Genomic DNA, 23675 nt, shown 5'->3' with positions numbered 1-23675 from the left:
ATTACAAGGGCCAAAATGGACCTATGGACACTATGGACATTCTTGTCGCAAGTTGCCCCGTTCAGCACCCCTTATCCAGTTTAATTACTATGTATTGAACAATTTTAGAAAAATTTTAATTGTAATATTACCGATATATTTACGGAATTTAATTGTTGACCCAATTTCTTTAAGGGTAACGACTCCTATAGAAAAAAAAATAATCCACAAAGGTAAACCCTTTAATTCATTGCGCTGTGTTTTACAAACCATTTTATATTTTTTTTTGTTTTTCCTTTGTGCATTTAAAGCGAATAGCCGGTACACTCTTTGAATTTTTTGGTCGGTGAAAACTGGGTCTTCTTACCTGCGTCATTAAATAGAATTCGACCATGGTAAGAATGGTATATATATATATATATATATATATATATATATATATATATATATATATATATATATATATATATGATCACGTTGCAATGTAGTAGTTATTGAGTCGGATAGATGTGACGAGGGTTACGATGAAAACTACGGTTCTATTCACCTATACAATTATTTATTCTCATTTATGTACACATCTTCACATTTTTTTTTATTCTTAAGAAATACCGATCATAAACTTGATTATAAATAAACACGAGAATGTGATCTGGAATTTCAAGCAAAAAAAAAAAAAAAACAAGAAAAAATTGTCTTAAGCCAATAAAAATTAGATTCATACACATGTATATATATATATATATATATATATATATATATATATATATGTATTCACACACATATATGTGTGCGTGCGTATATGTGTGTGTGTCTGTACAAAAATGAGGTAACATATATACTTAGTGAAAATATAAGTTCTGTTACATTTCATTCTGATGAAAATTATAAAATACGAAATATCCTTCACTGGGTTAGTATTATTCAATCTATTTAAACCCTTCTTCTTAATTCTTCTCTACCTTCTCTATAATAAAAAAAAAAGGTTTGTCCCTGTTAGCAACAGCTTCCGGGACGATACGATAAACTTGTTGGTTCAAGGCCACAATAGTATTTAACCCTAACATATTTTTTAGAAGTTTAATAACTCATTTTTAGAAAATTTTACCCTATACTTACAGATAAATTTTCAAATAGTTCAACAAAATACCCGCTTTTTTTGAATTTTGTATTTCTGATACATATCTTCATAGTTGTGCAGTCATACGGTAATTTGAATTCTTTTTAAGAATAGGCTTAAGAAAAACTGGCTAGAAAAATTAATCCTCAAAGAAAACTTCGGTTTACAGTAGTTCAGGAAAATTTTAACTATTTTGAAAAAGAAGGTAAAGGATTAACATTAGCTATAGATTTAACTCATCCCGTTCTGTCGGTAAGTACATAGTTTTAACTATACTTTTACAACTCCAAATACAAAAACCTTGCTTCTACGAATCCATTGGCGTAGGATCTATTTTTTTAACAATCAAAAAAATTAAAAATGAAATGTAAACGTCATTAAGCTTTTCAATTACTGCAACTATTTTGTAAAAAATATTTAATTACTATAATTGAAATCATAATTTATTATGAATGATAGTTAATTAACTAAACTTTGCACTCTTATATTTTTAGGTCGATTTTATTAAAATCCAACTATTTCTTTTGTTCTCATGTTGGATTTTTCATCAAATGTTTCCATATCATGTTTTATTATTCGAATACATGAGGAAAAACAATGAGTAATTTTCCCATTTTCACATAGGTAATTTTCTAATGTGACATGGGCATTTTTTTATGTAAATCACGGAGCTTTTCCTTATGTTACATAGTTAATTTAACGATGTTCCCAAAGGAATTGTACCAGTGCTAACATAATGATTTTTTCTATGCTAACATAGTGAAATTAACTATGCGACATGGAAAATATCCCTACATTATTCTAGGAACTTTTCCTCACCCAATGTTAACATTGAAAAATTACCTATGTTATTATAGAGCTTTTTATTATGTACACGTAGAAATAATTTCTATTAAGATAGTAGGGTAGAATGAGCCACTTTGCTAAAATTTTTTTTTTTACAAAATATTTCGATTTGGTCATGGATAACCCTTAACACCATTCAAGACCATTTGGAACTTCAATTTTTTTTTTTTTTTTTTTTTTTTTTTTTTTTTTTTTTCAAAAAATTAAAAAAAAAACTTTTTACCGTTAATTGTCATTATCATTATTTTAAATATAAAAATTATTACTTATATAAAATTTGAATTTCCAAAAACTTGTTCTTAAAAATAATTTTTTTTTTTCATTTACTTTTTCCAAAAATTTTTTTTTTCTTCTGTTTGATGTTTGTATTTCGTAAATAAGTTGACCATCAATTATTTTTACCTGCATTGTTTATAAACAGTTTAACATCATCAACTTTTTTCATATTTTTCACTTTTTTTCAATTTCAGGCTAACCGCGATAAATTTACTCAAATTTAAATTATAAATGATAGAATTACTATCCATGATTTTTAAATGGATTATTAGTCATAATAATGGCTATGAAGAAAATAGAAATTTTTACATAATTTTTGCAATGGCAAAGTTTTATTGTTGACATTAGGGATTATTACTATGTCCATATAGGAATATATTCCTTATGTGAACATAGGAAACATACCCATTTTCTTATCCCATGTAGTATCCAAAAATAACATTGGTTGAAAATTTTATGTACATGTCGCGCGTTTTCATTGCCATATCACTTACAATTTTAGACACTTTACAATAAATTTTATATAGTTATTCTTCTGGTGATTGAATTGATTAAGTTCGACTTAAAATAACAAAAATTTCGACTACTATTGTTTTGTTTTATTCTTGCTTTTCAATAAAAAAAAAGCTTAGTTAGTTTCTGTAAAAAGTGAATCATAGCTTATAAAGTAAGAAGCTTAAGTTTTTTTTTCTTAATGATAAATTATATTGATTTTAAGGGGTTTAAAATTACAAAAATGACAAAACTCTACTTTCACAAATTCTTTCTCATTATAACACAAATGGAGTGACTTTGTTCAATTCTCTAAAAGAACGTCAAATTTTTTGAAATGAACTTTCTTCATTACAATCAATTGTTATTGAGAAATTTATTTTCCATTCTGGCTGCCTGATAGCATTTATTTAAAATGTAAAATTATAAAGCTCAGAAAAATTTTACGTAATGAAATAATAATGATCTATTCCAAATACCTAATTATACAATAAATATATTTAAAACGATAATTTTTTAGTTCTGTAAAATTTTTGTTTTTATATTGACTTGAGTTGGATTGCTCATTATTAAAAAGGGCTCAATAGAATAAATTTATAATATAAGAATATTTTACTTCATTATATATTTTGATTTACGTATCAGTAAATAGTATACTTAATTTAAAACTATTACAACTGAAATACAAAAAAATAATAGATACATATTATAAATATGGGAATGCGTAAGATAATATATAAAGTGATAAATAAAAAACCTTAAGAATTAGACACGTAGAAAGGGAAAAAATTTTTCCGATACGTAAAAACCAAATGCAACCCCTCGTTGAGGGTTAGTAAGTTCGAAGGGGTACGGTGGTTCGCGCGCTTTTCATTTTACCCCTCTGTGCGTTGTTTAATTGGTCGTCGCATTGTCAGCCATCTTTATTATGGGCGTGCCTCAACGAAAACGCAAGGGTGAGTCACCTCTGGTTGATGAAGAATCTACGCCATTCTCTGACAGTATATAGTCCTTCACTTTCCCTCGCTTTCACCCACTACTTTTATTTGCTCCTTGCTCACTTCCTGAATGTATATATTTATATATTTATATTATAGAAATATGCATGTCTTACATTATTCAAGCTCATACGTAACGAAAATTTCTTTAGCTTTCTAGTAAAATTATAAGTTAGTAATCAACGAGCCTAATTCTGTAGAGATTAAGGTCTTTTACTGAACCTTTTTCTGTCTTTGTCGCACCTGCCGGAAATTTAGTGTTCATCTAAACCCTCCTTATATTTCACCCTTATTTCTATTTTCATTCTCTAGGCTCCCGTTTCCCTCCTTTGTTCGACTCTAGTTTGAGATGTCTTTGGTTCTATACTTCGTATGATATTCCCGCGTTTTTCTATGCATTTTGTTATCTTATATCTTAGATTTATATTTGATGCATCGTTAGCATAAGTTTATATAGTCAATTATTTGCATGTTATTTAAATTTTTATATTTTATTATTTTCTGCATAAATTTAGTATTCTAAATGTATCTATGCAAAATCTTGACTAAAACATTATAAAATCGTTCAAATAAATTGTACAACATGTATGTCTATAAATATATACACATGTACATATATACATAGAAAAAAAATTAATTTGAATGAAAAAAAATTTTTTTTCTCGAACATTTGATTCTGTTTTCAAGTCATTCTGTTTTTTTAATTTGTGAAGATGTTTACCTGCATCAGTAATCAGAAAATTCTTCATGTAAGTATTTTAATCGTAGTTGAAGAAAATTTATTCTCGCATCAATAATTGTATCATTTTAAATTAAGTTATTTTATTTTTTAACCAATGAAACGATATTTTTCTCCCAAAAATATGGTTTGAGACACTAACGACCAGATTCAAGTCGGCACGTTACCGTACTAAACATGTACTTTCTTTTTAAACTAAGAAATTTATTCCAGTGCTACTCAATATTTTTAAGCTCTAACTTTATTTTCGAAAAATACTGATTTCGGACGGGATTGAAGTCGCTTTTGAGTGGGAGATCTTGTTTGTTATCCACTTGGATGGCATACTTCCGAAATATTGGGACATAACATTTCATTATAAGTACTACAAAAACCATATAGATATCTTTTTACATGGAAAAAAATCATGATGCCAAAATAATATCATTGCTGATTTAAAAATAGTATCACAAGTGAGGTAAAAATCTAGAAACACGGTGATACAAATTTTGTATCAGTTTTTGCGCGTGCTCAGACTAACCTTGAAATGGAAACAGTGATGATTGCTATACTAAATCTTCATTTTCAGATTGATCACTTTCTTTTAAAATTTTATTTATAAAAAAAAAAAAAATAGAAAAAAAAATAAAATTATTTTGAAATTTTACAAATAACAAAATTAAAGGTGTTTTAATTTTTTATAACAACAAAATTAAAAAAAAAATTTACAGGTTATGGCTGTATTAATGTGTATTCACAATTGATGTGTATACTGAACTATATAATAAATAGTATGTTAACCGTCAGATAAAATACATTTGATACAGAATTAGCATTAGGAAGTGATATCAATTTAGTATCATTTTATTTGGAACCTGCACTGATTCAAAATTTGTATTGGTTGGTGTACAATTCTAGTCTTATTTTTCTCTGTACAAACTTCATAGTTTAAATAGTCAGGTGGGATTATTTTAAAACCAAGAGACTGATATTCTTCGACTGAGTTCTTACCATTCTTGATTTAAGTCGACAATACAGTTGGAACAAGAGCTTGAGGCTATCTAAGCAAAAATATTTTTTTTTCAGTTTAATAAATTATATTTTTTTTTCCCATAATAATATCGATATTCTTGGCTGAAGTAATTTTTTCTTGATTCAAGGGATTTTTTTTTCAGTATACATATATAGATATTAAAAGAACAATGATACTATCAAATATCACTATCTAATTTATTATTTATTTATTTACACTAAATCAAAGAAAGTAGCCCGGTTTCGAAAAAATTCGGAATTGATATTTAGGTTTAATACAGTTAAACAAAAATACGATTAATCACAAATTAATAAAACCGTGCAGTTACTCTAAGATTAATTATAGTTAGTGCATATATTTTAAAGATGGCACCAGCCAAAAAAAAATATGCGAACGGTTGATTATGTAACGTCCCATAACTTCTCTGTCTTTTCAACCTCAAGAAGCATAATTATATAATTATTAATAAAGTTTTTTGAAGTTCTTAGCTCAATTGACAATGTAATATACTATAGTGGAATGTATAAAAATCCATGAAAAACTAAGTAAAGCTAACCAATAAGGGTGTGCAAGTATTAAAAAAAATTTTTTTTCGTAATTCGCAATTATTTTCGAGTCTACTTGATCAAATAATCTGAAATTTTCTGGGAAGTTGATGATTAACAAGCTTTTTCAATTGCCACCTTAATCATCCGAATCGGTTCATTAGTTAAAGTTATAGAGCATTCACCCCCCCCCCCACACACACACACACACATACATACATACATACGGACACTCGGACACAATTCTGAAAATAGTCAGAATAGCTTCCTATCCCACAAAACGTTGACATCTGATGAAAACTCGATTTTCGAAAATCGGGGCGAAAACAATAACTTCCCGAATTTTTGAAAATCATCGATTTTCTTAGCGGGAAGTTCAAAACATTCGCATGCATGAGTATTTTCGGGCTCAAAGAGCTCGAAAATGTATTCACACTGATGTTTTTGAGCTCCTTGAGCTTGATAACACCGGGAAGTATTGGGGCTGGCTCGTAGGGCCAACTGTTGTCCAGATTTTTTTTAAACCAACATGTGTGTTTTTTGTAGCCATATTGCATTTTTTAGTTCATAAAAAATAGAATGTTTCGGAATAAGGACTACCCTAGTAGCTATCTTAGTCAAGATCTTGAAATCACAGTATATATATATATATAATATTTCGCTGTATTCTCCTTGACTTGCTCGAGATTTGCTCCATAATTGATCAATAGTGCCACTAAGGTATTTTTTTAACGCAAGAATTGTTATATGCTCAAATCAACAAAAAAAAGGTAAATTAAACTAAGAAAAAAATTTTTTGAGAGAAAAGATATATCCTACCAAAAACAGATTCTCTGTATAAAATCGCGCCCAGTACACGTTTAAAATTATTTCAAAGTAAAATAAAATTTATTTTTTACAAAAAAAAAAAGTTAAATCCAAAAAACACCAGGTACCTAATATTATTTAAAATCTTGGAAAATGTTTTCATGAAATTTACGAAAAAAAATAAATAAAATTAAAATCATTCTTTTCTGTTTTATTTCTTAAGTACATCAAGTACATTGAAATTTTGTTATTAAATTTTTTTTGAAATTTTATGAAAATATTTTCTAAGATTTTAAATTATATTAGTTACTTAGTATTTTTTCGTGTTGTTTTTTTTTTTTTTTTTTTGTGTAAAAAATAATTGCACGATTCTTAATGCGAAGCATTAGAGTGTGCTTTACGATCGAAAAATTCAGTTTGCCTCTTTTTCGATACTGCTTTAACTGTTCCACTCTTTTGTTAGTCCACGGAGTTTAAATCAAGTTACACATCATTGGATAGAGAATTTAATAAGGATTAATTCTACGATGTATAAAGACCAATTTGATAAATTAAATGACTAAAAAAACATCAGAATGTAAAAAAAAAATTTCCCGTCAAGCAGAAGAAAGTGTCTGTAACCCGTAAACACAAAAACTCGAGATAAAAGCCATTATTTGGATCACTTTTTTTTTTTCAAAAGATTATTTTAGGGCCAAAGAAGAAGTGTGTCATAAATGGCCATCAAATTCGGCTCCGTTTAATTATAATTAATAAAAAGAACTTAACTAATTTTGTATATCTATGTATGTTTGTTACATATACTTTCGTCATACTAGCCGCGCCTGCGCGAAAAAATACATCTGATTATTTTTCGGAGCGAAATTTAAATTTCTAGTGTAACAGAAAGAAAAAAAAATTGTCCTTGAAACTTTTATCGTACATTTCCCTTTTTTTGTTTTTATATATATATTTTCCACGGTCAAATGAGCATTAAGAGTCGTGCAGTTTTGGATTTACCAATTTTTTTTTTACTTTTAAATAATTTTAAACGTGTACTTGACACGATTTTATACAGAGAATCTGTTTTTGATACGATTTTTTTAACTTCCCGCTTGGAAAATCGATGATTTTTAAAAATTTCGGGAAGTTATTGTTTTCACCCCGATTTCCGAAAATCGAGTTTTCATCAGATGTCGATGTTTTTAGGTCCTAGGAAGCGATTCTGACTATTTTTAGAATGATGTCCGAGTGCCTATATGTATGTATGTATGTGTGTGTGTGTGTATGTACGTGTGTGAATGGTCTATAACTTTCTAACTAATGAATCGATTTGGATGTTTAAGGCGGCGATTGAAAGAGCTTGTGGGCCGTCAACTTTCCTGAAAGTTTTAGATCATTTTATCCAGAAGCTTCGAAAATATTGGCGAATTAAGAAAAAAAAAAAATTTTTAACTTCTCGCTAAGAATCTCGACGATTTTCAAAAATTTCGGGAAGTTATTGTTTTCACCCCGATTTCCGAAAATCGAGTTTTCATCAGATGTCGATGTTTTTAGGTCCTAGGAAGCGATTCTGACTATTTTTAGAATGATGTCCGAGTGCCTATATGTATGTATGTATGTGTGTGTGTGTGTGTGTGTATGTACGTGTGTGAATGGTCTATAACTTTCTAACTAATGAATCGATTTGGATGTTTAAGGCGGCGATTGAAAGAGCTTGTGGGCCGTCAACTTTCCTGAAAGTTTTAGATCATTTTATCCAGAAGCTTCGAAAATATTGGCGAATTAAGAAAAAAAAAATTTTTTTTCACTTCTCGCTAAGAATCTCGACGATTTTCAAAAATTTCGGGAAGTTATTGTTTTCACCCCGATTTTTGAAAATCGAGTTTTCATCAGATGTCGACGTTTTGAGGTCCTAGGAAGCTATTCTGACTATTTTCAGAATGATGTCCGAGTGTGTGTATGTGTGTGTGTGTGTGTGTGTGCGTGTGTGTGTGTGTGTGTGTGTGTGTGTGTGTGTGTGTGTGTGTGTGTGTGTGTGTGTGTGTGTGTGTGTGTGTGTGTGTGTGTGTGTGTGTGTGTAAACTCTTTGTAACTTTTGAACTAATGAATCGATTTGGACGGTTGAGGTGGCAATTGAAAGAGCTTGTTGGCCATCAACTTTCCTGAAAATTTCAGATTATTTGATGGGATAGACTCAAAAATATTTGCGAATTACGAAAAAAAAAAAATTTTTTTTTTAGTTTTTTATTGATTTCTCAAAAACGACTCATACGATCGACTCCAAAATCTAATCAGCTCTAGTACTCAATAAAACGCGTCGATTGCCACCTCAAACATCAAAATCGGATAATTCGTTCGAGAGTTATCGCGGGAGAAAGAAATGGTAAAAAACAGTTTCTTCTAAATATTTTCGAAACGACTGACGCGATCGATTTAAAATTTTAATCAGCTCTAGAATTCCATAAAACGCGCCGATTGCCACGTCAACTATCAAAATCGATTGATTGGTTCAAAAGATATCGGTGTTGAAATGTTAAAAAAATAACATTTTATGTTATTTTTTCCGGATAAATCATAATATAACGTACTAAAATGTGCCTGATATCATACCAACTCATCTTTTTTATGGTTTTTGTTGATCATATAATGTCATCGAACTTGGTTTTTAGTTTAAATCATATTATGAACAAAAAAATCGATAAAACGTAGTTTTTAATATTTTTATCGGATATTTCATATTTTATTGTTTCTTACATGAGTCAAAACTTATTTAAATCTTGATTTTGATCCCCGACATTGATTTCTGCCTCAATACACTTATTTTACTGAACATAATCAGGAACTAAATTTTAAAAACCGCTTCATTGATGATTTTCGATTCTTAAATTTTCAAACTTCAGCATAACAGGTAACTTGTTAGAGCTTGTAAAGATCATAAAAAAACAATTGCATGTGATAGCATTTTCGAGCTCGAAGAGCTCGAAAATATATCTACACTAATGTTTTCGAGCTCTTTGAGGTCGAAAACAGCGGGAAGTTTTGGGGCTCGTCCGCAGGGTCAACCGACGCCCAGATTTTTTTTTTAGAGAAGCCGTCGTGCCCCAGAAAGAAAACATTTTTTTTTTTAGTTTTGGTAAAACCTTAATGTATTTGTTTAAGAAAGGACCAACCTGAGTAGAATTGAAACTTATCGTTAGCCAGCTCGTAGCTGACAGATTTGGGTCATACCACATTACTGACTAATAGAATTGATCAGTCATAACCTCACTATGTAACTAGTTTTTGAGATACTAATGAGTTACAATTATACTTTTATGTTTCGCTGTCTATACTTATTTAAGGTTAGGTTAATGTATTGTTTTCAAATAGTTGATGCTTAAGAATGATTGTTAAGAATCAATAACCAGTTAGCAAATTTTTTTCATAGAGCGCCATTCATAAATAATAAATAGTGGCCAGCAATAAGTTTAGAGTGAGTCATTTTTTGAATTCAAAACTACGCCATCCATAAAAAATTATTCCAAGGCAACTATGATGTAATAATAAGTGGGAACCATTCCCATAATGGTATGGAAACTATTCCCATACCATTATGGGAAGTATTCCTATAATATTATGGGAACTTTTCCCATAATGTTATGGGAACCATCCCTATAATATCATAAAGATTTTTTTTGCGAAATAGTGTAGAAATTTTTCAAAATTTGAGGTTTTAACGAAATTGAAATTTTTATTTCCAAAATTGAAATTTTCTTTAATGTTGGGCGCTGACAAGAAATTTCTGTTAAAAATTTTAATGTTTTTTTGCCAAATACGAATTTTTTTTCAATTTTTGAATTTTTGTTTTTATGTTTAATAATATTTCTGTGTATTGTAGAAGTAATTTCCAAACTTTTCTTTAAATTAATATTTTCATGATAGTATGGGAACCATTCCCATAATATTATAGGAATTGTTCCCATACTATTATGAGAACTATTCCTATAATTTCATAGGAATGGCTCCTATAATTTATGGGAATGGATCCTATATATTATAGGAATGATTCTCATAATGGTACAGGAACGATTCCCATAAGAATATGGGAATGATTCTCATAATTATATAGGGAATATTCCAATTGCATTATGAAAACCATTCCTATAATATTATGGGAATTGTTCCCATACTATTATGAGAACTATTCCTATCATTTTGGGAAACATTCATATAATTATAGGAACTGCTCCCATAATTTATGGTCGTATATCCTATACTGGTATAGGGCAGAATATCACAAAATTATAGGAACCACCTCAATAATTTTCTTTCTGTGTAGTTAGTTAAATTTAAATAATAATAAATATAACATAATTATTTTTATCTAAATACATCAGAACTGTTCAACCAATGAGCTTGTTTTCATAAACAAGAAGAAAAAATAAATAAAAAATTTTAATTTTTAATCATTCAGAAAAAAGACAGTTATGAAATGTATTGTAAAGCTTGATATTGACGTCAACCAGGCAATTAATTAGTTAAATAACGAATAGACACGTAATAAGAGATATTGTTACTAATTATATATTTAGATAGGTCACATCGATCACAGGGACATTCATTACTGATGATGAAACCTGACTAGGTTTGAAAATAGAGCGATTAAAAGCATCATAAAAATTAGGTCATCGACAAAAATATGGAGACTTGGTTTTCGAATTACTGTTGTTTTTAATTTTTTTACCGAAATTCGTATGGGTTTAAGTAAAATAATTCCAATAAAAATGAAATAAAACGGCAGTAATTCAAAAATAAGTATGACGATTAATATACAGTAAAAAATATTGTGTATGTTTGTTAAAAACGGTTTGTGTTCAATTTTATGTGTTGATTATTTTGTGTCAAATCAACACAATTCTCTGTGTTATTTTAGAATTTTTAATCGATCTACTATTTTATACTTTCAAAGTGTTACCCTGTACAAAATCGATATTATCAACATTTATTAAGTGTTACTTTTCAATCAACACAAAAAAAGTGTTGAAGCGACAACTGAATTGTGTTAAAAAAAATGTCTTTTTGTTATACTCGCTCCAAAGGTTCAACTTTTGAGCGCTGGGTGGCGTCCGTAAAGAGACTTTTTTTTAGAGACTCTACTATACCGTCTTTTTTTTACGGCCTAGGCCGTGAAGTTTTACCCCCTCCTTCTTTTTACAAACTTTTCGTGTACACCCAGACGAAATTGAGAGAGATCGTAAAAAAAAAGTCGCATTCTAGTGTACCGACCAATGAATTTGAGTAAAGTTCAAACTTAGTTACTATTGAGTGGCGCTAATTATTTCTCTGCTGGCAGTTTATTACGATGCGGACTTAATGTTAATAAAATAATAACCACGCCATTTTATTAACCATAAATACACGATACAAGTAAATTATCAGCGTATATTTTTAAAGCAAATAATACAACTTAGTCAATTATTTGTTTAAGAAATATCTATATTCACCTACAAGTGATTGATTGAAAAAAAAAAAAAATGTCATTATTTGCCTCCTATCCCTCAAAAGTTAAACTTATGGAGCGATAATAACAAAAAAATTGTACGTCATTCGGTCATCTCGTGGCAATTTTGACAACGATTTTTTTCGATATTCGCTTTAATGTTAGTGACGCGAATGTTCGAAAACGATCGTAAACGAGTTAGAATTACGCCTGTTTCGAACCTTCCCGCCACGAACCTTAAGTTCATATCGAAATATCGTCGCTGTCAGAAAACCGCCACTTCACGGCCTTATGACGTAAATATCTATTCTTCTATTCACCCTGATTAAAAATACTGATAAAAAAGAATTGAGAAGCGGTTCTACACGGAAAAAAAATAGTAGTGGCTACTCTCTGGGATAGTACTGAGTACTTTCTGTAAAAAAAAAAAAATTTAGACAGTACTGTATGCTATCTAGACTGTATCCACTACTATCTAGGCTATACCCACTTCTGTCCGGGATAGTACTCAGTGCTATCCAGAGAGTAGTGGATATAGTCTAGATAGCTGCAGTACTGTCTGAAATTTTTTTTTTCAGAAAGTACTTAGTACTATCCCAGAGAGTAGCCACTACTATTTTTTTTACCGTGTACATACGCATATTTTTATTTATTTTTTGTCGTAATTGATTTGTTGATAAAAAAATTCAAAAATTGTTAACTGTCTGCTAACTTTAGGATCAAGTTTACTATCACAAAATATTTCAATGTTAAATAATAATTGTTGACACTTTTAATAACCTAAAAATAATTCATGGTCCAAAAATAAAATGTAAAAGTTGCATTTTTTTTTTGCCAGTAACATTTAAAAAGTCTTGAAGTTACTTCTCATATTACTCGAATTTTGTGTTGAAATTGTAACAAAGATTTTTTGTTGAAATTCAACACAAACAGTCTGTATTGAAAAACAACACAAATATTGTGTGGACCATTTCTAACACACAGATTGTGTTGATTGGTGATTTTAACACAATATTTTTTACTGTGTAAGAAAAACTATAAAAAAAAACCTATGAGGAAATAGTATATTTCTAGTGTTATGTTGTCACATTTAGAAAATTATTCAGGTAAAAACTTCATAGTATTAACAAAAGTTATCTTTGTTGTGATAAAGAAGAAAAATCTAAAAGTGCACACCTCCATCGTTCGGTTCAAGTTAAAAAACTGAACCTTAATTTCAATCCCAAATATAATAAGGTAATAAGCTACAAATAAAGGTATTCTAGAATCTCATTTGAACCTCAATGCTACGTTTATTTCTGTTTCTCTACTATGGAGATTCAAGTGAAATTCTATTTTTGGACTAAGGATGTGATAGTACACGGAGAAAAAAATATAGCACATTTTACTAAAAATTATGAGAATAATTATTAAATTTGGATAGTAATCTTGAAACGCTTATGATTTATATGAAAAATTAATAAACAGATAAGCATATTTTACAAGTCGTTTAGTAATTTCTCATATACTGGTTATGGAAAATCTCCTATATTGCATATTAATTTTTAATTATATTTAGTAAATTTTACTATCCGTGTTTAGTACATTTTACAATCCCGTTTAGAAAATGTTACAATATTAGAATGGAAAAAAGTAAAATTAAATTTTTATTAGCTCTTAACTTTTTATTAGTATTGCTACCATTTTAATTATTATTGTCATTTATGTTATCTGTATTGGTGTTGGTGTAGATTTTTGTTTTTTAAAAAATCACTTACTTCAACCGAGATTCGAACCCTGATCTCCCGCGCTCGAGTCCTTTTCTATGTCTGACGGCCGGATGTCACCTTTGGACAAAAGTATCAGAACTTGTAATACATATTTGTATATGCTATCCCCACCAAATTATAATTTTATCTATACATAGTAGAATTCACTATGCAGATAGTAAAAATCTGTCTGTCAGTTGACCCTGCGGGCCAGCTCCAATACTTTTGTATACCTTTGTTTTCGAAAAATAACGTTTTTTACCATTTTTTCTACAATGATATCTTTCGAGCGAATTCACCAATTGAGACGGTTGAGGTGGCAATCGCCACGTTTTATTGAGTTCTAAAGCTGATCAAATCTTAAGATTGATTTATCCAGACGTTTTTGAGAAATTTCAAAAAAACTGAAAAAAAAAATTTTTTTTATTGTTTTGTTAAGGAGGTTCGACCGAATCTACTGTAAAAAGGATTTTCCAACTTTAAAATTTGTAACCTAGTATACATGTAAAGAAGTACTTTATCTATGGACTCTCAAAATTTGAATATGATTCACCGTCTAGTTTTTTAGAAAAAAAGGCTTAAAAATGACGTTTTTAAAGTTCTTATACACGCCTGCGCGTTAAAGGCTCTTATGGCGGACGAGCTCCCGATATGACTTGTTCAATTATTTTCATTATTAACCTCCCAACTTTAAAAAATAAAAAACCACATGCCATAAACTTGAATATTTTCGGAAAATGATAAGATTTTAACAATATAATGTTACCGTTGTTATTATTTAAATAATTCAAGTTAAATTTTATTGTTTAATCTTTTTCATCGACAGAGATACAAATTATTGAGGGTTTGGCAACGTTGCGGAAGCAGCTGAGAGAAAGAACAAAGCCAGAAATACATTAATAAGAGAGACGAGATTAGAAATAAATTTTTCTCACTTTAATTTGAATATCGATGTGTAAGAAGTTACAACGTGCTGTTGCCAAATCTTTTTATTAAATCATATGAGTCAAAAATAACCAATTCATTTCATTACTTTCTTTAATTAAGAAATAATTATTAATTTATGAATTCGTTATGTTATTATAAATTAAAATAATGTATTTTCATAACTATTAGGAGAATTTAGCAAACTAAAAAATTCAAACACTATTTTGACTCACTAGTGTCGGTCGAACCTCCTTAACGGTTTCTCTTGAACGAATAAACCGATTTTGATGATTGAGGTGGCATTCGACATGGCTTACAAAGTTTCAAAAAAATTATTTAAAAAAAAATTCTATTTTTAAAATACCTCCGAACGTACACTACCGATCAAGCTCAAATTCTCAGAGCTTATAGTAAATAACAAGCCGCGTCGAATGACACCTTGACGATCAAAATCGGTTCATTCGTTCAAAAGTTACAGAATATTTACATACATACGTACGTACATACATACATACATACACTCGGGCATCATCGTGAATTTAGTCAGCATAGCTTCCTAGGATTGGAATTTCAATTTTCAAAAATCGGGGTGAAAACAATAACTTCCCGAAATTTTTGAAAATCATCGATTTTCTTAGCGGGAAGTTAAAAAAATATAATCGTGTTAGCAAAAAATACATTGCGTATAGTAATTTTTAATATTTTGTATAGTAACACATCCTACATTATATTAGAATATTTACTTTCTTAAATTTGTATTTATTAATAGTACTTATAGTAAAATTTACTATACAAATAGCAAAAAACATAATCGTCTTAGCAAAAAATACATCGCGCATAGTAATTTTTGATATCTTATTATGTAATTATTACTCACTAGTAAATTTTACCAAACGTTTTGTAATAATTACAATACAGAATGTATTTTTTCATATCTATTAGTAAATTTTACTATAGTATTGTAATTTTTACTATACTTTTCTCTTCGTGTAAAAAATAAATAACAAGTGATAAAAATATAGATGTACATAGTGACGGTGTTGTAATAATAAACAAGTTTACAATAGAGTTTAGTTTTACACACCTCTAACGCGAATGCGCTGTTTGCGCCTTATGATCGAAATAATTTTTTCGACTAATTCACTCATGTTAAATCGTCTTCATACAGAGCAGAAATTTTAATTTTCGGTTTAACTTACTGTTGAGACATCCAAAAGTTTTAAGTTTTTTGTTGATTATAAGCGAACGGGCAGAATTTGGATCATGATTTTAAATATGGTTCTTTCCATGAAGAATCATAGCTAATGAAAAAAGATTTAGGTCAATTAATTACGTTTTTAGAGAATTATCATGCTTGCGAATATTCATACAATGCAGTTGATATCAATATTTACTTATAGATTAAAATAATTTTTTCAAAGTCCATAACGTTGGAAACGAGAATAAGTAAATAAAAGAATCATAAAATATCTCACTATAAGTAGACGAAACGATCATTTAACAGCTGTCGCTTCCAAAACTTATCAAACGTACAATTTCCCTACGACAGCTGTTCTAGAATCGATTTGTTGGAAAGAAAGAAAGATTTCTAGCTATTAGTATCGAAGCATTATTGACCATTAGATGTGTATATATTTTGCGGTAAATCATTCATAATACCTATATAAACTAATACCTATATAAGCTTATTTATGAATAGCACTTTTATTTCGAAGTCCATTACTTAACTTTAATTGTTTTAACACTGTCAATATAGTACATTATAATTAATAACGCAGTCGTTTAAATTATACATATTTCAGGAACTATTAGATTCATTCAATCTCCCAAAAATAACTACTTTTCATATCTGCCGTCAGTTCGTTTGAATTATTATAGCAATTACATATTTGAAAAATAATTGATTTTTCAAATGTTAAAATGTTTTCACGTATCATATCCTCTTAATTGTTAATCTCAAATAGAATCTATTTTTAATAATAAGGAAATATTCACTTTTTTTTTTCTTATCAACATATTTTATAAGTATAGTTCAAATGGTTTACATTAAGTTGGACAACTTCAATCTAGTTGGCAGCACTAACTTCATTCTTTAGTAAAATGTACCCACATGAAAAAAATTTATATCCTAACATTATACTGAATAATATAACACAGTTTATATTATAATATAATTATTTATATAAAAAGTCATATATATTAAAATAACTATTTTTTTGCCGTTTTAATTATATGATTATATGTTTTCGAAATATACAAATATGATACATAATATGACGTGTTGGCATATATTCAAGCTACATGAACTTCATATATTAAAAATGATATCACTAAACACATTAGTAATTTTGTAATACTAATATATAAGCTAATATATATAACATCGATGTAAAATTTTAAGTTTGAAGGGTTTATTTCAAACCTACACTGAGAAAAAAAAAATACTTTTATCGAGAATATTTACTTGATACTAGAACATATATTCTTGATAATTTTCGAGAATATATAATTTTTTCTCAAGAATTCGTAGAATTGATCGAAATAATTATTATTGAATTCAAGTGAAGCTATTCTTTTGTTTATTCATAATATAATATCAAATTCATATAATAACAAAAATAAATTTGATGCTCTTTTCTCAAGAAATTGATAATTAATAATAATAAAATAAATACTTTGAATAATAATAATGAAATAAATATTTTGAACGGATTTCTTGAACCAAGAAATTTTTGTTTGGACAATATTATTTTATTTTCTCAGGGTATATGACGGAAAAGTTGACGGCCAAAATACTCTTTTGATTGCCACCTCAAACATGTTAATAGGTCAGTTCATTAAAAAGATGTTAAAAGTTTACATCTACACACACACACACACACACACACGCGCGCGCGCGCGCGGACATCCTTCTGAAAATAGTCAGAATAGCTTCCTAAGACCTCAAAACGTCGACATCTGATGAAAACTCGATTTTCGAAAATCGGGGTGAAACCAATAACTTTCCGAATTTTTGAAAATTAATAATTTTCTTCGCGGGAAGTTAAAAAGTAAGAAGTTAAAAGGAAGTTCAACCGATAGACCGATTTTTTTTATAACGGTTACTAAACTTTAAAGTATATGTTCCGATTATGATTCATTAAATTGGAATTTATAACTGGCAAATTATGTTTTTAAAATATACAATGCTCTATAATAATATATATATTTTTTGGTATAGTTTATGTTATAAGAAAAAATATACTTTCAAGTTATATGAACATTATATTCAACATACATAAATTTTTGCCGTTTTATATAATTATATATTTTCATATATAAAATAAAAATATACATTTTTTTCATGCGGGTATACTTCTAAAACATAGTTATTCTATAAGTATCTGCATTTTGCGATTTTCAAATTGAAGTAATATTAATAGTGACAATGTTATTCATAACTAAAAAAATTTTACAAAAATCTGCAATCGATTGAAAATATCAAAATTTTGTGTTAGCTCTTTTCAATAAGTTTTCTATAAAATTAAAATAAATTAAATGAAAAGTAAGAAAAAATTTTTTTGGCTTATAATATAGATGTAACCAGTAGGGTACATAAAGTGTTATAAAATCGATGAATATTTTTAATTTTTCAAACGTTGTCTTCTTGTCCATGACTATATTTTAGCATAGTTCATTTACTTTCATATCATTAATGTGTCTTTAAAATTTCTGACAAGAATCCCTAAGTAGAATCTAAATATAAACTTGAAAAAAGTTACATCAGAGGAAAAAAGGCTCTGAGAGTTTAAACAAAGTGAATGCAAAGTTCGAAGTTTAGTTCTATCACATTTTCTAAAAACTTACGATAAAACTTTATGTCAAAGATTAATAATAATAATAATAAATCACTTATTTTTATTTATATTTATTTTTAAAGTTTTAATATTTTTATTCAATTAAGATCAAATATATTCAATGTGCATGTACAAAATATGTATATAAACGAAGTATAAATTGAATTATGCGCAGCAATGACACCAGCGTACGAATGTCGGACGCATAAAAACCACGTGCTGCACCGCGAGTAAAGTGCATTGCCCCCCACCACTCCGAGTACGGAAACCCTCACATGTTGTCTCTTTCTTCGTACTATTCTCCAATCCGACGGCTTGTTTGCAATTCGCGATGCACTGTACAGCAAATAAGACTGGGTTTTGGTGGATCGGCAACGCAAAAAGTTTTATTGAAAGAGGGGAGAATGTTGCAATCACACGAAAGCTAATATTGTATAAAAAGAGGGCTGGATGTATTATGTTGAGAAACGTCTGATAGGGTATCAATTTATTGAGAGAGGGAAAATTATTTTCCATGTAACTAACATTTATTTAAAAATAAATGGTGAAAAATTTTTCGTGTAGTACTTTTTAGATATTTTTTGTGCAGACATCGAAATTTTTATCATACATTAAATAAAAATTACATTAAAAGAAAAATGATTTTAAATGTTACATTTTGTAATGTTTGGAATGGTTAAATTTAATTCTTTCAATAATTATAAACTTCGATGTTATTTATTTTCTAGTTTTCGGTTAAATGTTTTGTTGAAGATATATGAATCGATTAAAGAAAATTTATAGTTTGAACAAACGAAAATGGGTGTTAGTTTAGAAAAAACATCTTTTATAATAAAAAATTGGAAAGAATATATATTGAAAATAGATATCCTAGTTTTTAATATATATATATATATATATATATATATATATATATATATATATATATATATAATTGTTTGAAACATGACTTTTAAAAATACAAATTATGACGATTTTCTTCATACGTTATGAAAAATGTATAAAACATTCTTATTAAATTAAATTTTCAAAAAAAATCTTTTTGTTTGATTACTATTATACTTTTTTTTTATTTGTGATTGTGATGATAAAACCTCTTATTTTACATTTAATTTTCTAAGCCAAAAGTTCTTATCACAAGTCGACATATCAAGATCAAGTACATTCTGATTACCGGAAAGGCCATCATAAATCCATTGATTCGATCTAGAGATTTTAATGATAAAAGATTTTTGAAGCAACTTTATTTAGTTATTTTTTTTTCAAATAATTTATAATTTACCGGAAGCATAAATCTTTAATTTTATTTAGGTATTTATCACTACTAGTCTCTGATTGCTGCGAGAAGCATCTAAACTAATGAATTTGGTCATAAGATATGAATGCTTTGAAAAATAACGGTTCATCTAATTTTTTCTGAATAATTTGAAAACTATTTGATTATATGACTTAAAAATTTTATCAGATTTTTAAGAGCTCCAAAACACTTCAAAATGTCTTTAGGATCTTTGAGTTTGAAGGCAGCGGAAGCTATAAGACCGGTCTTTCTATTTTTTTTTTATATAAGAATTATTTTCATTTGACATTCATTATAATTTCGATTTTTTTTTTGCAGTGTATTATCCAATGCTGACATAGTTATGAACTCTAAACAAGCCATAAACTTTAGTAAGAATAATAAAATTTGAATATTTATATTTTTGACGAATACCTTTAAAAAAAATCAATTACCCAATCTGTGTTTCTTTGTAGGTACTACTTCGTAAATTATTTAAAAACCTAGTCTTTTTTTTGCAGATTGAATAGAAGATACCAACCTTTTTTTTGTAACTTCTTGATGTAGCAGAGATATATTATATAATTATACAAAACAATCCCTAAAAGAACATAAGAAACATCAAAGTTCCGCAATAAAAATCCTAATAAAAGTCTAAAGGTTCTCGTATGATATGTAGGGTCACAGAGGTAAGTCCCCTCCCCTCCTCTATTTCTTTAACCTCTCTACGGTTGTAGGTACACATCATAAAATTGAGAGGAGACGAATATCTAGGTAAAGAAGAATCACTTGTGATGCTTCTCTTGCTACTTGAAAAGGGCCAACTTCTATGCCCCTGAATTTTGTCATCGTTGGATCCTCCGTGAGATCAAATTCTTTTGTGCTGCCAACTTTTTTTGCGATTTCACAGCGGGTATAATGGTTTCTCTGATCCTTTAGACGCGCTCGTTATCCCGGCATTCGTAACGGTTGCAGCTGTCCCGCGCGAGGAAATGTGAAATAATGGAAATAAGAAAGAAAAAAAACAGAAGATTTAAAAAATAAGATATTTGAGAATAATATAGTAAGGAACGCAAAAAATATAAAATGCGAATAAATCATCATTATTTGTGTAACTTAATTTATACAAAACTTCTTCCGGTTTCGGAAAATTTCTATCTTTGTTTATTTATTTCATATACACATATTATAAATATAACATTGCAGAAAATTATCATTCCTTAAATTCTATGAGGTCGGAACTCATAATTTTAAAAAATAAATTTTTCTTATAAAAATTGAATCTCTGAAACATTTACCAGCATACTACGAAATGTTAAGTCTAATTTGATTATAAATATATTTCTTAGGCATTTTAAGTCTCATTGATCCATTCTCTTTTTGTAAAATTTTACAAATATAGGTTACATCCTATTAGAACCATGTAAGGATGTACGAATAATTTGAATTTACGAATTATTCGATTCAAAATTATAATCGATAAATAGAATTATTTTTGAAATTATTGATAAATTTTTTTATAATTTATTTTAGGACGTGAGTTAAAATTCAATGTTTTAAATTTGTACTAAATATTCTAATTTCAAAATTAAGAATAATTTAAAAAATTACAAATATTCGGATATTTTAAGTTTTTAAATTTTTTTACTCAAATTTTTAATTAAATAGTAAAATTCGATTCAGGCGCCTCTGGAACTAATATACTGATCTATAATTTCAAAATATTTAAATGTTTTTCATATACATAATGTACTGAAATTATTATAGTATTCTGTTTCGAATATTCCAATTACTTTTTTTTCAATTCATCAAATATTTTTTACATAATCAAGTGTCAAAGTTACCAAACAATAAATTTTCAAATTATTTTTTCATTTGAAAATAAATTATGAATAACGGCCAAAAAATAGTTAAAAACTTAGCATAGAGAAAAAGATTTTAAACTCACTATCAAAAAACATTATTTCCATAACGTTTTGAATATTGAACTTTTATATTTAAGGAATTGGTTATACTTGATTGAAAAACTTAACTGCTATTATAGGGACCAAGATCATTGTTATAAAATAGAAAAACGGTAAATCAATGACAGCTGCTACTGCACTCTAATGTAACAAGTCTAACTACGCGTCTTTTCTATCAATAGAAACCCTAGTATGTATTCATTCGCTCGTCGATAAATCTAACATAAAAAACATATATACGCTTGTTTATAAATGGTCTTAAATTTTATTTTTATACTAATGATATTCGTTGCTGTATTTTAAAATATGCTTCGAAAAATAAAATTTTAATAATTTTTCTAACTATTTCTTTATTGTCTACTTCTATAAAATTACATATAAGGTATTTAAAAATGTGACAGTTAGCAATTGAAAGCAATAACGTTTCTTAGCTGGCTAGAAAAAAGAATCCCTCTAACGACAGATGTGAAACGAACTATCACCCACCTTTTAAGTTTAAACATATAAATACTGCAGCTGCTGTATAGGCAAGTCAGAATTCTCCTAAGCCTTTAGTTACCGACAGTAACTAACAGTTCAACAGGGGTTTTTATTTTTATTTATTAGTTGTGTTTTTTTTTTCTCAATTTATTATTTGCAAAATTATGGTAATTTCTATACATTAATGAAGAAACTTTTTTTTTTAACAAATAATTAATAATTCCATCTACCGTTACAACCCACTGTTACAATTTATATATAAGTTTCATCGTATATATTAGATTCATTAATATAAAATAAAGCTGATTAGAGTGAGAATGCAGCAGCTGTGACTATTCTACTGAAAATTTTCTGAGCATTTTCTTTAGTAGGATATGCATACACCCTCTATACTTACCCGCCTGTCACGTGTATACACCACATATGTGAACAAAGACGAATAGTACACATAATAGAACTGACGAGGGGAAAATCGCTGCATACTACTGCTACAAAACTATATAAATTATAAAAAGAATTAGGTTATTCTCATCTACGATTGGAGAAAATAAAAAAAAAAAAATCGGTCTGTCGGTTGACCTTGCGGGCCAGCTCCAAAGCTTCCCGCATATTTCGAGTTCCTTGAGCTCGAAAAATTGTTGTGGATGCATTTTCGAGCTCTTCGAGCTCGAAAATACTTTTGTATCCTTTTGTTTTCGAGAAAAAAACGTTTTTTACGATTTTTTCTCAAACGATATCTCCCGAATAAATAAACCGATTAAGACGGTTAAGGTGGCAATCGACGCGTTTTATTGAGTTCTACAACTGATCAGATTTTGAAATTAATTTATTGAGTCGGTTTGAAAAATTCCGAGAATACTACAAAAAATTTTTTTTTTTTTAATTCTTTCGACAACGGTTTCTCTTGAACGAATTAACCAATTTTGATGTTTGAGGTGGCATTCGACGCGGCTTATGAAGCTTCAGAGCCCAGTTGATTTTGGAATCAGTCCATCGAGCACATAAAAAGTTATCCAAAAAAAATATTTTTGAAAAAAGGTTATTTTTGGAAAATCTCTGAACGAGCCCTGCCGATCAAACTCAATTTTTTTCAACTTTTAGATATTGACAAGCAGCGTTGAATGACACCTTGAAAATCAAAATCGGTTCATCTGTTCAAAAGTTACAGA

General features: G+C 28.4%; 1 protein-coding gene across 1 annotated transcript in view; it reads right to left on the bottom strand.

Moving 5' to 3' along the window:
• The window catches only part of LOC103580634 (venom carboxylesterase-6), a 35997-nt gene extending 21944 nt beyond the window's left edge, over positions 1-14053 (bottom strand). Inside the window, exon 1 of the mRNA XM_053737209.1 lies at positions 14033-14053. The gene's annotated coding sequence lies outside the window, so the exon portion shown is untranslated. The remainder of the gene's footprint in view (positions 1-14032) is intronic.
• Between the last annotated feature and the right edge of the window lie 9622 nt (positions 14054-23675).

The sequence above is a fragment of the Microplitis demolitor genome, chromosome 1 (genome assembly GCF_026212275.2).
Source record: "Microplitis demolitor isolate Queensland-Clemson2020A chromosome 1, iyMicDemo2.1a, whole genome shotgun sequence".
Lineage (NCBI taxonomy): Eukaryota > Metazoa > Arthropoda > Insecta > Hymenoptera > Braconidae > Microplitis > Microplitis demolitor.
The sequence above is the reverse complement of the archived record's forward strand: the minus strand, read 5'-3'. Positions and strand labels throughout refer to the sequence as shown.